Below are 15,217 nucleotides of genomic sequence, written 5' to 3'. Positions count from 1 at the left end.
ATGGGAGGGGAGTTTGGGGGAGAATGGATACATGTATATGTATGGCTGAGATCTTTTGCTGTTCGCCTGAAACTATCACAATATTGTGAATCAGCCATACCCCAATACAAAAAAAGGCCATGGTGGTGGGAAAGATTGACGGCAGGAGCAGAAAGGGATGACAGAGGATGAGGTGGTTGGATGGCATCACTGACTCAACGGACATGAGTTTGAGAAAACTCCGGGAGATGGTGAAAGACAAGCAAGATTGCCATGCTGCAGTCCGTGGGGTCTCGGAGTTGGACGTGACTTAGCACCTGAACAACAGCAACAATACAAAATAAAAGGTTAAAAAAAAAAAGCAGTAGCTTTGTGCCAGCTGCAGAACTAAATGTTTTCTGCAAATTATCCCATTTAATTGCTGTTCTGTTTAAGAGATATGCATTGTCACCTTCCGTGTTACCTGTGGGGAGCTTGAAGTTGAGGGATGTGAACTACTTTTCTCCAACTCACATGGTTTGCAAGTAGTCAGGACCATAATATGGATACTAACTAACCACTGTTATTTGGTACATTAATTTAAATCGGTTACCTACACTATTTTAAAAACAGCTTTATTGAGGCAAAATTTACATATCATAAAATTCACCCACTGTAAGTTGGCAGTTGAATGCAGCCATCACCATACCGCAGTTTCAGAATGTTTCCACTGCCCCAAATGTTTCCTCATCCCTATTTGCAGGTAATCCCCCTCCCACCCTCTGCACTGGGCAACCACTGATCTGTTTTTCATCTCTACAAATTTGCTTCTCTAGATACTTTGTATAAATGATATCATCCTGCATTATCTTTTACGAAAAAACACACTTGTTTTGTTAAGACTGGTTATCATTTCTCAACATTCAGTTCAGAGGTGTGCTGAGGATAAACCCAAGAAGGAAGGCATGGTACCTCTGCAGCAGGCCTGGAGGGGAAGTGTGTGTTTCTTAACTGGTCCTGGCTTCTAAGGAGGCAGACCTGGGTGCTGCCAGGCTGGGAGCAGAAAATCAAAGTAGGGGAATCATATGTGTTGATTTTTCTGTTTTCTTATTTCTTCAAACAAGTGGAATCATTGATCTTAATTCATGAAATTCTACTCGAAACAGTTTCAGGAAAGTTTCCATTTTAAATAAAATGCAGAGAGTGAAATGAAGCCCTACAAATCTTATTGAAAAAACATAATCCAGGGGACCAACCTACAGTGCACCAGCCAAGCTTGTACCCAGTAAGGAAGCTCCTCCCTGGAAGCGGAAGCATGAAAGACAATAGCAAAGAGTCAATTCCTCTGACTCTCTCCCCGATTCCCACCCACTATGGCCATAAACACTTCTAACATTTATTTCTACTCCAGACCTAAGGTCTCACTAGGGATCTTGCTCCACTGCTTCCAGACCCTCCGTTACTCCTGAGACGTCTTTCTCTGGGGGGAAGACCTAAATTCCTTTCCTAGGTGGAGAGATAAATGAGGGAGCTGAATCCTTTCCTTCCTCCCAACACCATCCCTGTTCCTCTGAATGAAACTTCCATTCCCCCCAGGGAGAGAACAAAACCCCTGCCAATGACCACTTAGTCATTTCCGACTCCCTCTCATATCCACTTCTCTCTCCAAGAATGAATTCTCTCCAGAGGTGGAAAGGCAGTAAGTGAGTTCATGAAGCCCTCAGGGCAAGGTGATGCTCTCCTCTTCCCACATCTCTCAGAGGTGTTCCTTTCTTTACCAAGACCTGAAAACAAGCCAGTTTTTTTGAAATATAATTGATTTACAAAATTTCAGGTATACAGAAAAGTGATTAGGTGGGCCTTGGAGTATAAAATGAAGAAAGCAAAGGCTAACAGAGTTTTGCCAAGAGAACGAACTGGTCATAGCAAATACCCTTTTCCAACAACACAAGAGAAAACTACACATGGGCATCACCAGATGGTCAATACTGAAATCAGACTGATTATATTCTTTACAGCCAAAGATGGAGAAGCTCTATACAGTCAGCAAAAATACGACCGGGAGCAGACTGTGGCTCAGATAATGAACTCCTTATTGCCAAATTCAGAATTATAAATTGAAGAAAACAGGGAAAACCACTAGACCATTCAGGTATGACTGCAATCCCTTACAATCAAATCCCTTACAATTATACAGGGAAAGTGACAAATAGATTCAAGGGATTAGATCTGATAGAATGCCTAAAGAACTATGGATGGAGGTTCGTGACATTGTACAGGAGGCAATGATCAAGACCATCCCCAAGAAAAAGAAATGCAAAAAGGCAAAATGGTTGTCTGAGAAGGCCTCACAAAAAAGAGAGAAGCTAAAAAGACAGAAAAGAAGAGAAGCTAAAGGCAAAGGAGGAAAGGAAAATATACCCATTTGAATTTAGAGTTCCAAAGAATAGCAAGGAGAGATAAGAAAGTCTTCCTCACTGATCAATGCAAAGAACTAGAGGAAAACAATAGAATGGGAAAGACTAGAGATCTCTTCAAGAAAATTAGAGATACCAAGGGAACATTTCATGCAAAGTTGGGCACAATAAATGACAGAAATGGTTTGGACCTAACAGAAGCAGAAGATATTAAGAAGAGGTGGCAAGAATACCTGGAAGAACTATACAAAAAAGATCTTCATGACCCAGATAACCACGATGGTGTGATTACTCACCTAGAGCCAGACATCCTGGAATGCGAAGTCAAGGGGGCCTTAGAAAGCATCACTACGAACAAAGCTAGTGGAGGTGATGGAATTCCAGTGGAGCTATTTCAAATCCTGAAAGATGATGCTGTGAAAGTGCTGCACTCAATATGCCAGCAAATTTGGAAAACTCAGCAGTGGCCACAGGACTGGAAAAGGTCAATTTTCATTCCAGTCCCAAAGAATGTTCAGACTACCGCACAATTGCACTCATCTCACACGCTAGTAAAGTAATGCTCAAAATTCTCTAAGCCAGGCGTCAATAGTACATGAACCGTGAACTTCCAGATGTTCAAACTGGTTTTAGAAAAGGCAGAGGAACCAGAGATCAAATTGCCAACATCTGTTGGGTCATCAAAAAAGCAAGAGAATTCCAGAAAAAATCTACTTTTGCTTTATTGACTATGCTAAAGCCTTTGACTGTGTGGATCACAACAAACTGTGGAAAATTCTTCAAGAGATGGGAATACCAGATCACCTTACCTGACTCCTGAGAAATATGTATGAGGTCAAGAAGCAACAGTTAGAACCAGACATGGAACTACAGACTGGTTCCAATTTGGGAAAGGAGCATGTCAAGGCTGTGTATTGTCACACTGCTTATTTAACTTATATGCAGAGTGAGTGAGTAAGTGAAAGTCGCTCAGTCATATTCAACTCTTTGCAACCCCAAGGACTGGAGCCTGTCAGGCTCCTCTGTCAATGGAATTCTCCAGCCAGAATACTGGAGTGGGTTGCCATTTCCTTCTCCAATATGCAGAGTACATCATGTGAAATGCTGAGCTAGATGAAGTACACACTGGAATCAAGATTGCCGGGAGAAATATCAATAACCTCAGATATGCAGATGACACCACCCTTATGGCAGAAAGTGAAGAAGAACTAAAGAGCCTCTTGGTGAAAGTGAAAGAGGAGAGTGAAAAAGTTGGCTTAAAGCTCAGCATTCAGAAAACTAAGATCATGGCATCTGGTCCCATCACTTCATGGCAAATAGATGGGGAAACAGTAGAAACAGTGAGAGAGTTTATTTTTTTGGGCTCCAGAATCACGCAGATGGTGACTGCAACCATGAAATTAAAAGATGCTTGCTCCTTGGAAGAAAAGCTATGACCAACCTAGATAGCATATTAAAAAGCAGAGACATTACTTTGCTAACAAAGGTCTGTCTAGTCAAAGTTATGGTTTTTCCAATAGTCATGTATGGATGTGAGAGTTGGATCATAAAGAAAGCTGAGCACTGAAGAATTGATGCGTTTGAACTGTGGTGTTGGAGAAGACTCTTGAGAGTCCCTTGGACTGCAAGGAGATCCAACCAGTCAATCCTAAAGGAAATCAGTCCTGAATATTCATTGGAAGGACTGATGCTGAAACTGAAGATCCAATACTTTGGCCACATAATGTAAAAAACTGACTCCTTAGAAAAGACCCTGATGCTGGGAAAGATTGAAGGCAGGAGGAGAAGTGGATGACAGAGGATGAGATGGTTGGATGGCATCATCAACTTGATGGACATGAGTTTGAGCAAACTCTGGGAGTTAGTGATGGACAGAGAAGCCTGGCGTGCAGTCCATGCAGTCCATGGGGTTGCAAAGAATCAGACATGACTGAGCAACTGAACTGAACTGAGTGGTAAAGAATCCACCTGCCAAAACAGAAGACGAAGGAGATCCAGCTTCAATCCCTGGGTCAAGAAGATCCCCTGGAGCAGGAAACGGCAACTCACTCCAGTATTCTTTCCTGGAGAATCCCATGGACAGAGGAGCCTAGTGGGCTACTGTCCATGGGGTTGTGAAGAGTTGGACATGACTAAATACATAATACATATATATATATATATATATATATATATATATATATATATATACACACACACACATATATGGGCTTCCCTGGTAGCTCAGATGGTAAAGCGTCTGCCTACAATGTGGGAGACCCGGGTTTCATCCCTGTGTTGGGACGATCCCCTGGAGAAGGAAATGGCAACCCCCTCCAGTATTCTTGCCTGGAAAATCCCGTGGACGAAGGATCCTGGTAGGCTACAGTCCATGGGGTCGCAAAGAGTCGGACATGAGTGAGCAACTTCACTTCACTTCACACACATATATATACACACACACTATATGCAATGTCTTAATAATAAACTATAATGGAATGACTCTAAAAAGAATATATTCTTTTCCATTATAGGTTATCATAAGATGTTGAATATAATTCTCTGTGCTATACAGTAGGTCCTTGCTGTTTATCTATCTTATATAGAGTACTGTGTATTTGTTAACCCCAAATAACAAATATTTATTATTTGTTATCTGTATTTCCTCCTCATTCCTTCCCTCATTCCTCCCTGACTGTTTCTCCCCCTCATTCCCCTTCTGGTAACCATTAGTTTGTTTTCTAAGTCTGTGAGACTTTCTGCTTTGTAAATAAGTTCATTTGTATTATTTTTTGAGGCTCTATATATGTAAGGTCATGTGATATTTGTGTTCTCTATCTGACTCATTTAGCTTAGTTTGATAATCTCTAGGCCCATCCATGTTGCTCAAATGAACAAGCCAGTTTTAAGTTTTATTCATAAACTTCTCTAGTGCAGGAACTGCAGGGAGGCTGACTAGAAGCCTAACAACAACAGCAATAATAATAGCTGGCATTTATTAAGCATCACTCTGTCATGCTCTGTATATCTCATATAATGCTCAGAATAACTGTATAAAATCAGTAGTATTATTAGCCCCACTCTACTGAAAACAGTATTATTAATACAGATATTATTAGCATAGAAGTTATACAGAATTATTTTTATTAAATTAATAGTAGTGCAGCTTTTAATTATATCTGAAAGAGTAGAAATTCTTAGTACAGAAAATACTATCAGTCCTATTACTATAGTACAGAAATTATTCACTGTTACTGTAGTGGGGGAATTCCCTGGCAGTCCTCTGGTTAGGACTCAGTACCTTCACTGCTGTGACCCCTGTTTGGGGAACTAAGATCACACAAGTCACACAGTATGAAAAAATACTATTACTGTAGGACATAAATTATTACAAAAACAATATCATACTGTTATTAGTACAGAAAATAGTATCAGTACTATTATCACTGGCCCCATTTTTTGGGAAAGTGGGGCTCAGAAAGGTTAAGTGAACTGATCTAGGGTTACAGAGTTGGCAATGGAACTAGCTGAACCTGCTCAGCTCTTCAGTTCAGGTCAGTGCAATTGCTCAGTCATGTCCAACTCTTTGCAACCCCATGAACCGCAGCACACCAGGCCTCCCCGTCCTTCACCAACTCCTGGAGTTTACTCAAATTCATATCCATTGAGATGGTGATGCCATCCAACAATCTCATCCTTTGTCGTCCCTTTCTCCTCCTGCCCTCAATCTTTCCCAGCATCAGGTGCTTTTCAAATGAGTCAGTTCTTCGCATCAGGTGGCTAAAGTATTGGAGTTCAGCTTCAACATCAGTCCTCCCAATGAACACCCAGGACTGATCTCCTTTAGGATGGACTGGTTGGATCTCCTTGCACTCCAAGGGAGCCTTCTCCAACACCACAGTTCAAAAGTATCAATTCTTCAGCTCTCAGTTTTCTTTATAATCCAACTCTCACATCCTTACATGATCACTGGAAAAACCACAGCTTTGACTAGATGGACCTTTGTTGACAAAGTAATGTCTCTGCTTTTTAATATGCTATCTAGGTTGGTCATAACTTTCCTTCCAAGGAGTAAACGTCTTTTAATTTCATGGCTGCAGTTACCATCTGCAGTGATTTTGGAGCCAAGAAAAATAAAGTCAGCCACTGTTCCACTGTTTCCCCATCTATTTGCCATGAAGTGATGGGACCAGATGCCATGATCTTAGTTTTCTGAATGTTGAGCTTTAAGCCAACCTTTTCATTCTCCTCTTTCACTTTCATCAAGAGGCTCTTTAGTTCTTCTTCACTTTCTGCCATAAGGGTGGTGTCATCTGCATATCTGAGGTTATTGGTATTTCTCCTGGCAATCTTGATTCCAGCCTGTGCTTCATCCAGCCCAGCGTTTCTCATGATGTACTCTGCATATAAGTTAAACAAGCAGGGTGAGGCAATACTCTCCACACCTCCAGCTTCCCCCGCCCAGGGCAGGGGATGAATGTGCACAGGGGAAGGAGGATCTGAGATGGAACTTTGAGAATCCATCACAGTAGCTGAAGGAGAAAGAATTTCAGGTATTTTCTGGTAACCCAGGACCTGCAGTGAAATAGGTAACTAATTAACCTGGGAAATGTTCCCACATCCTGTGTTGGGAAGAAAGAAACCATCTTGAAAGTTAGAAATGAGTTCTGCTGTATGAATGAACACAAATGTCAGTCCCACAGGTAGGGAGGGGCGTGGACAGAGCACAGAACATGGCTGGGATTTGCTTTGGGAAGGGTAACTGGGGCAGGGGACACACGGGAGCGAGGGGTGTCTGGAGCTGTGAGGTTGTGGGGAGCCCAGAGCTGGATTTGGAGGCCTGGAAGAAGCAGAATGAACCTAGGTCCTCAGCAGAAATGGTGTTATGTATGTATCTTCCCATAGAGAACACTAGCATTCCCAGTAAGAATTCAGCTGGAAGCAAGACTAGGGGAGGAAAATTACTCCAAGTATTAATGATAATTTCTTGTTTTAAAAATATTTGTTTATTTGTTTGGCTCTGACAGGTTTTAGTTGCAGCACGTGGGATCTACCATGTCTCTTGTGGCCTGTGAGATCTTTAGTTGCAGCATGTGGCATCTAGTTCCCTGACCAAGGATCAAACCCTAACTCCCTGCCTTGGGAGTCTTAGCCACTGGACCACCAGGTAAGTCCCTTAGGGAATGTCTATAGCAGTCCTCAGACATAACAGATTTGTCACAACTGCACCACGTCTCCTTCAGAGAGAGACACAAGTGTAGGAAAAGTGACCATCTCTCTACTTCTCTCCACCAGAGGAATCAAGTGCTTTGTCTGTGTCCCTCCTGGGTCCCTGCCTCTGGGTGGAATCTGCTGCTGCCCTTGCTTGAGTGGGTAGGAGAAAAATGAGAGAGAAGAGAGAGAGAGAAGAGACTACACTGAGGAAGAGGAAGGAGGAGAATGGGACAGAGTGAGATAGGAGGGGAGCAATCAGGGGGAGGGCTTTGAATTCATGGCCTGGTTGCCTAGACGTGTACACAGATTTAGCTTTCTGCTGCCCCCTGAGTGTGGAGATCATGTTGGAGAGAGTTAGGGCTCCTGAGTGGAAAGAGGACTGTGATATGCAAGGTCAAGAGGAAAGGTTAGAAGTTTGGGGCAGATGGTACAGCATTTGTGATGGGGAAGGAACTGTAGGAGTTTTGCTGGAAAGACTTGCTGGAGTATCGTGGATCTGAGAAGCAGTCTGGGTTCTTTGTGAAGAGGAGCCATTTCTTCCAGTCAGAATTCCTGTTCCTACCCTGAAGGCTGATTTGTGGACCAATCAAAAGCTAGTTCCAAAGAACCGCTTTGCAGTCAGTATCCTTGCCTGCACTTTCTTTCCTGCCATCTGCTATGGAGTGGCCTGAGCAGATCTCCTAGCATCAGGGGTGAGAGAACAGAGGGGTGCCTTCAGCAGAGCTGCTGAGGCTTTCTGGACTTCCCTTTTTTGGTATTAAAATTTGCCTTGAACCCAGTGAGAAAGATCTTTTCTGAACGTTTTGTGGAGAGAAAAATCAATTAAAAAATTTTTTTTTTGGTTCAGCCATGCAGCATGTGGGATCTTAGTTCCCCCATCAGGGATGAACCTGTGCCCTCTGCATTGGATTTCCAAGGAAGACCCAATCAAAATTTAAAGTGATGAAAATCAATTAAACACACTTACCCCTTGTTTTACCTTGAGTGAAGCCAGACACGGATCATGAGAGCAACTGGAAAGAGTGTTACAGTTTTGCTGCACTCACAGGTCCCTGGGGAGAAATGAGAAGCCGTTCCAGGGCCGCTCGGGGAAATACTGGGGCCAGCCACAGACAGAGGAAAGCAGAACCATGTGCAAGCACCTTATTGTGGATTCTGTGAGAAGGAGCAAGCGAGGTTAACATTGGCTGACTTGAGTAATTTCAGCAGGTTCTGGGGCACAGGGGCTGTCCCTGATTGTCTGGTACATGGCCCTGGAGTGACTAGTATGGTACATAGCAGCTTGGAGTGTGAACACCTGATAAGGGAAGTGGTGGGGTGTGGACTTAATTGACTGCTCAGAGAGAGGAGGTGACTGAACTGTAGCCAGGCCCTCAAAACTGAGTCGTCAGTATTTGAATAAACCATAGTACACTTTATGAACCTAAGGATGCAAGCTTCATTTCCTTATTTTAGGGGACATATAAACCTGGAAACATACAAAAGTCTCTCTGAAGTGAAAGAAGTGAACACGTTAGTTGCGACCCTATGGACTGTAGCCTTCCAGACTCTTCTGTCCATGGGATTCTCCAGGCAAGAATACTGGAGTCGGTTGCCATGCCCTCTTCCAGGGGATCTTCCCTACCCAGCGGTCAAACCTGGGTCTCCTGCATTGCAGGCAGATTCTTAACCAATGAGTTACCTGAGAAGACCCCAAAATCTCTCTACCTAAGCCTAAATTTGAAGAGTTCTAAGCCATTACCTGCTCTTCCTTATTTGCATGCAGGAGTTCTTACTTAGGTCACAGGTAGATGGTTATGCTCATTTTGCAGGAAAAGACCTGGAAACTCATCGGTTTGGAAAGCCACAGCTTCCTCCCAGGTGATCCTCTCATTCTTAGGGAGATGGGGATCAAGCTGTCTTGAGGCTCTGATAAGTAGAACAATGGTGCTCTCAAAGATGTCCAAAGATGTTCTTGATCCCAGAACTTTAAAATGTGTTACATGGCAAAAGAGAATTAAGGTTGCAGGTGCAGTTAAGATTGCTAGTCAGTTAATCTTGAGATGGGGCCAATCTAGTCATAGGAGTTACTCAAAGTGAAGGAGGGAGGCAGAGAGAGAACCAGAGAGGTGTCATGTGAAAAAGACTCAACCCATTTGTTGCTGGTTTTGAAAGTAGAGGAAGTGGCCACATGCCGAGGAGTGTGGGCAGCCCCTAGAAGCTGGAAAGGACAATGGAAGGGAGCCTTTTCTGAAGACTCCAGAAAGGAATGCAGCTCTGTCAACACCTCCATTTGTGAAATCTATATAGGACCTCTTACCTATAGAATTGGGACATAATAATCTGTGTCATGATAAGACACCAAATTCATGGTAATTTTTTAATGGTGGAAAGAGGAGGTATCCTTAAATGACAGAATGATTACTCCTTCAGAACCATTCTTCTGTACCTCTTGTTACTACATACAGATTTCTCTTTAAGCAGAAATAGATTTATAAACAGACATTCTGTAGCTTACAGAAACTCTGGGAGGGCCATAGAACAGGCTAGAGAGCATACAGCCAGGAACAATGCCCAACCATACCATGGGGCTGCTTTTCTAAAACATTAAAAAAAAATCTATTTATTTACTTTGAAAAGACAGGAAAGGAAAAACAGCAATAATGTGTGTTTTAATAAGACAGTGGGCCACTTGGGCTCAGTCCTGCTGGGGGACCATCTGGGATATTGTACAACACATTTCACAGTTGTCTCATCAGAGAATGGAGGGGGGGCTGGGGCTTTGTTCCACTGCTTCCTGTCTCCCATTGGTTGAATGTTGTCTCCGAGGAAGTCAACAGCCTCAGGTTGCAGGTTGTTCTAAGCATCAGTTTGGCAAACTCCTTTGAGCTGGAAAGAGCTTTCTGGTAGTGAAGCAGAGCTGTGTACCATGTGAGAGATGAAAGTCTTCAGCACAGCACACTGTGTCCCACAGGAGTGCGTGAACTCAAACATGGGCTGAGATGTGGTGTGAAACATCGATATTACCTGCTACAACCCCTCCTAAGACTAACAGCTAACATCTTGCCACCCCTCTCCACCTCTCTCCACACCCACATACACATAGCAAATGCATAGTATTCATCATGTCCAGGGCACTGTCATCTCTTAAGTCCTTGAGTCTTTATAATGACCCTATCGGCTACATTGCAAACAGCTTTAGTGCTTAGAGGATATTGGAATCATTCCAAAGTGTGTTGGAACAGTTCAGTTCTAAAATGTTATTGTGCCAGAAATTATATCTTTAGCAACTATTTGAATTTATGGTGAAAATTTTGAGATGTCAACTTTAAAATGTATGTGGGGGTTTGTAGTTTTTCAAAAATTTTTTTAAGCAGTTGAAGAGCCTGTAAACCACTGTCCTATACTTCTGCATGTGTGTCTTCCCAAGTGATGTGCCCAGAACCACTGAAAGAGTTGATGGGGGGGTGGGGTGGGGAGTGTGTAGTGAAGCAGCTAGAGGAGCTTCTGTCATTACCCTTGAAGAATCTTGGGAAATAACTTAAAGGAAAATCAAAACTGGAGACTTTATAGGTTGAAAACATGAGTGGAGCTCACTGCAGTTCCAAATGGATGAATGCTGAAATCTCCAGCATCTCGATTCAGTAGTTTCCCATCCCCCAAATTCTGTGGATGCTGAGTTAGTGGCTCCATTGTCATCTCAACTTGTCATCTCCCTCTCCACTTTTTTTTGGCCAAGCAGTGCAGCATGCAGGCTCTTAGTTCCCCGACCCAGGGACCAAACCCGTGCCACCTGCAGTGGAAGCTTGGAGTCCCAACTGATGAACCACTAGAGAATTCCCTCATCTCCCCTTTCGTATTTACTTGATTTTCTAAATATCATCTCTTCAAGTTCTGAGTGTTAAATTTATTCTGTGATCAACCTAGCTATAGGAAGAAAAAAAAAGCCAAAAACTCATTCTGCTTTACCAGAAAGGCATTAAGCCTTTCTCTTCTAGGGAACCAAATGAACATTCTATTATAAACTTCATGATACATTGAGGATACAATACGAGCTTGGAGGTAGTTCTAAGACTGGGCTGATGGACTAGTTGCAGAGGTGAGGCAGTGAACAGTGGCAACAGAAAACCTCCCTGATGCAGGAAAAAGGTGCCTGGTAACTTACCCAAACTGATTTTCACAATCCATCAAATTCATGAGCTGTAACTTAATGTTTCCTCTTTTAGAAAACAATATTCTCTACTTCAGGGGGATAAGCATGGTAGTTCTGCGATCTCTCTGGAATCTAGTCTTGCCAAGAGTGAGTTAAGAAAGCTGAAACAGGTTGTTAGAATGTGGTCTGATTGATAGCTCATAAGTTGCAAAAGTGCTTCTCAAGACTGGTATAAGGACCACTTCACTTTTTCAGCTATTTTTTCTCCAAATGTTGTTTATGCTAACAAGAAGCAAGGTAGGGAAAACTTTAATAAATAATGTTTCTTGCTCTATGAAATACAGTGAAAGTCTCTCAGTTGTGTCTGACTCTTTGCGACTCCATGGAATAAACAGTCCATGGAATTCTCCAGGCCAGAATACTGGAGTCAGTAACTGTTCCCTTCTCCAGGGGATCCTCCCAACCCCGGGATCAAATCCAGGTCTCCTGCATTGCAGGCAGATTCTTTACCAGCTGAGCCACCAGGGAAGCCCAAAAATACTGGAGTGGGTACCATATCCCTTCTCCAGGGCATCTTCCTGACCCAGGAATTGATCTGGGGTTTCCTGCATTGCAGGCAGATTCTTTACCAGCTGAGCTACCAGGAAAGTCCATTTCTTTCAATGATTCCTTTCAAAAATTATTTCATTTACTTATTTGGCTGTGCTGGGTCCTAGTTGTGGCATATGAACTCTTAGTTGTGGCACGTGGAATCTAGTTCAGTGACCAGGAATTGAACCCAGGCCCCCTGCCTTGGGAGTGCAGAGCCTTAACCACTGGACCATCACTTACAAACTGTGAAACTTGGCCAGTGAGGAGTAGTGGTGACACTTCCTCCTCACAGAACTGCTGTGATGAAGCAGCAAGGTCATGAGGACAAAGAGACATTGGGACACAATAAATGGTGGTCAATATTATCAGGATCATCACTCTCCTTTTGATTTGTAATTTGATTTCTGGATAGACTGACTGCAGGCAAAAACCTAACTGATACAAGTCTTCGGATTATTTTTTCTCTAGTTAGTCATGAGAAATTGATATTCTGGTTTCAAATCACCACTGATAATTTAGTTACTGAAATAATCTCATCTGTTTGATTAACTATTTGGATGTAAACATTTATAAGCATAATCTCATTTAATTCACATAAAAACCTAAGAATCAATCAAAACGAATACTATCATTTTTTTTTCCCATTTACGGAAGTGAAAAGGCAGATGGAGAGATATTAAATAGCTCATTTTTACTCTCCTTTTTTCTCTCTAGGAACTTCTCTAATCCCACTTCTATACACTAAAATGCCATGCATTCATCAGAGCCCACTTTAAGCTTTCTTTTTCCCTTTTCAGAAGAAAAGAACTCCATCTTTTCTGACCTTCTCTAGCACTCAAAGTGTGAACCATGTAATTTAGTACTGTATTACTCTTCCGTTTCTTCCCAGTGGTTTCTGGGTTTTTTTGTTTGTGTGTGTCATTTGTGTGTGTGTGTGTGTGTGTGTGTGTGTGTGTGTGCGTGTGTGTGTATCTTTTTTATTTTAACTCAACCCAGCAAGACAAGAAACCTGTCAAGGCTAGGAATCGTGGAACTCAAATACACTTTGGGTCTCACTCCCCAGATCCCTTCACACTCCTCAGCCTGGAACTGGATTCAGAGCAAGTGCCTAGTGCATATTTGATTGATTCACAGAGAGTTTCTCTGAAATGATGACCTAGAAAATCCATTGCAAGATAAAAATGGAGAATCACTCCTTGGGGACTGGCATCTAAGAAACAGGACAAAAATGCTCCTGCTGGGAAACTGAAATGCAAAAAGCAAACACAAGCAGCAAACACATCACTTTATACAGCTTCTGGTTCAGATTCTGGCAATCCCCATCACATCCCTCTAAGTTTATATGACCAGAACATGCCTTTAGTCACAGTGTCCCGTATTCACAGCACTGTAACCGTGTGTAAGTGGGGACATCCTTCTGTGACTTTATGACTCTCTGTTCTCCCTTCTGTGGTGATGAGAATCAATTCCATTGTCTATAAGAAAAATTAAACAACTCTTAACCAAGGGAGGCTAAATAGCAACTGATATTTTTGGAGAGTCTCTTAAATTAGTACAGCTGAGTTTAATGGAAAAATAAACATGTTTCGTACTGAATATCTGTTGCATATTGTTGCATGCTGAATATCAGCCTAGAGAGAATTTTCCCATTTGTTTCTTCCTTTTAATCACACGTCTTCCTGGTTGTTTATATGAGTTATTATATAATCAAATAAATATTCCTTATAAATTCCAAATGGCAAGACATCACTAGGATTCTTTTTGAACACAAAATTCTAGATTTTTTTCCAGTGGTTCCAATGACCAGGGTTCCTGCCTCTTGAACCACTGTTTCTTATCCAGTGAAAAAAGCAAAGGTCTTCAAGAGTCTACCTGATTCTGCTGGAGTCATGTTTGCCAGACAAATGCTTCTCAGTGTTTGAGATAACATGTGAATCAACTGGGAATCTTGTTAAGATGCAGATTCAGTTTCATCGGCGTGTGGGTCTCCATTCTAACACAGAAATGGTGCTGGTGCTCCTGGTCCACAGACCACACCGTGGAAGCAATGTTCTAAATAGAGTTAGGTCTCTGTGGAGAGGCAGGTCCTTGAAAGCTTGATTGAAGTTTCTTGTGCGCAAGCAGATGTGGTCCCTATGACTGGAGGTCAGAAAGGTCCTTCCTTAAGTTTTAGGTGACCCAGTTTTTTTGTTTTTTTTTTAATTGCCATTAAAAAAAAAAAAAAGGAGTATAGCTGTTCTACACTGCTGTGTCACTTTCTGCTATATAGCAAAGTAATCAGTCATACTTATACATATATTCCCTCTTCCTTGGATTTCCTTCGCATTTAAGGATAGCCCTGTACTGAAAGCAGAGCAAGCTGAGGAAGACCTGAGTTTCTGAAGGAAAACGGGTAGCTTTTTCTTAAGTAGGCAGAAATGCCTACTGGCTGGGAGCTCTCCCTGGTGCTGCTTGAGACTTTTCCCAAGTCTCCTTTCCTTGAAGGATCCCTTCCTGAATTTCAGCTCTTATCCAAAACATCAATCTAAATCCTTGTTTGAAAATGTGCCCTTCTTGGACTTTGATTCTTGACTATCCTTCATGTTTATTTCTAGCTAACATCTGGAGCCTTTGGTCCTGCCTGGGAAAAAAATATTGAGGTCTTTCAGCTCTTTCCTTGGGGATAGACTCTAAACCATTAAACCCTGATCATTTGTCTGTCTCTTGTCTATCTTCTACCTATCTATCCATCTATTCATCCATCCACCTATATATCATCCATCTCTGCTTTAATTTGATGTTCTTGACCAAGAAAGGAAAAGAAAGTTCATTGTGGCTTCTCCAGGGGATCTTCCCGACCCAGGGATCAAACCTGGGTCTCCCGCATTGCAGGCAGATTCTTTACCATCTGAGCCACCACCAGGGAAGCCCACATTGTGGCTATATT

Source organism: Muntiacus reevesi, chromosome 7, assembly GCF_963930625.1.
Source record: "Muntiacus reevesi chromosome 7, mMunRee1.1, whole genome shotgun sequence".
NCBI lineage: Eukaryota > Metazoa > Chordata > Mammalia > Artiodactyla > Cervidae > Muntiacus > Muntiacus reevesi.
The sequence above is the reverse complement of the archived record's forward strand: the minus strand, read 5'-3'. Positions refer to the sequence as shown.